Consider the following 1216-nt stretch of genomic DNA (forward strand, 5'->3'; position numbering starts at 1 on the left):
CGGAACTTGCTGTTGAAAACCTCCACTAGAACTTGGTTGGAACCTAGAACCCTGATTACCTTGAGGATTGTAAGGATTGTTGAAATTTCTGTTGAACCTCTACCTTGAAACTGATTGTTGTTCTGCGACTGATATATGCAATCTCTTTTTTCTGATTCATGGTCAATCCCGCATCACAATCTTTACCCAAATGAAAACCACCACAGAATTCACAACCAACCTTCATCCTGTGAAGATCTTTGTCCACCTTTTCTAAGTGTCTTCCAAACTTGTCCAACTTAGCATTAATAGAAGAAAAATCATCGTAAGAACCGGCACTTGTGACTGAAGAAGAAGAATGACCCAAATCATTATCCTCGTTCCACTCATGAGAATACTCAGCGTGTCTCTCAATTATCTCATACGCCTCTTCCTCGGTTTTTTCATGAGACTACCCCCTGCTGCTTGATCAATAGTAACACGAGTACTGATGGTACATTCCTTATAGAAGGTTTATACCTTGGCGAAAGTATCTAACCCATGTCGGGGACAAGATCGCAACAAACAGCTGAAGCGATTCCAAGCATCATAAAGAGTTTCATTAAGCTTTTGACGAAACTGAGAAATTTCCTGTTGAAGACGAGTAGCCTTGGATGCAGGGAAGTACTTGCTCAAGAATTTTTCCATGAAAGTATCTCAGTCCTCGATCGTAGCCTCATGCAGACTGTCTAACCAAACTCTAGCTTCCCCTTTTAAAGACCATGGGAAAAGCTTCAAGTAAATGACATGATCGTGGACATTACTGAACTTGAACAACCCACAAATCTGCAGAAAAATACGAATATGTTCATTAGCATCCTCGTGTGGTGCCCCTCCAAACTGTCATTTTTTCCCAATCAAACTAATAATGGGGTCTTTGATCTCAAAATCATTCATAACTTCAGGAACCCTGATAGCGTTACCCTAGCCTACTCGGGAGGCCTTCATCCTGTCTGCCATAATCTAGCCTTGTTGTGCCATTTGAAGAACCACTGGAACCTCTAGTCTAACCGGAATATTAGGAATTACTCGAGTATTAGTTACCACTGGTGTCTGAGGAACAATCGGTGGCTCTTGTGTTTCAAGCAGAACCGTATCAGTAAGGTTTTCCAAATTAATCGCAGGGTCGCTTGTTGTTGGATCCGAAATAACTGTAGTAGAATCCAGCGTGTCAAACTCGTCTGAACCGTCTGAATCG

General features: G+C 41.9%; 1 non-coding gene across 1 annotated transcript; it reads left to right on the top strand.

Annotated features, from left to right (window-relative positions):
* The first annotated feature begins 514 nt into the window (after positions 1 to 514).
* On the top strand, positions 515 to 620 carry LOC139856722 (small nucleolar RNA R71). Its single transcript, XR_011762183.1, has one exon. It is a non-coding gene; the product is annotated as a small nucleolar RNA R71 (small nucleolar RNA).
* Positions 621 to 1216: the final 596 nt, after the last annotated feature.

This window comes from Rutidosis leptorrhynchoides, chromosome 6 (genome assembly GCF_046630445.1).
Source record: "Rutidosis leptorrhynchoides isolate AG116_Rl617_1_P2 chromosome 6, CSIRO_AGI_Rlap_v1, whole genome shotgun sequence".
Classification (NCBI taxonomy): Eukaryota; Viridiplantae; Streptophyta; class Magnoliopsida; order Asterales; family Asteraceae; genus Rutidosis; species Rutidosis leptorrhynchoides.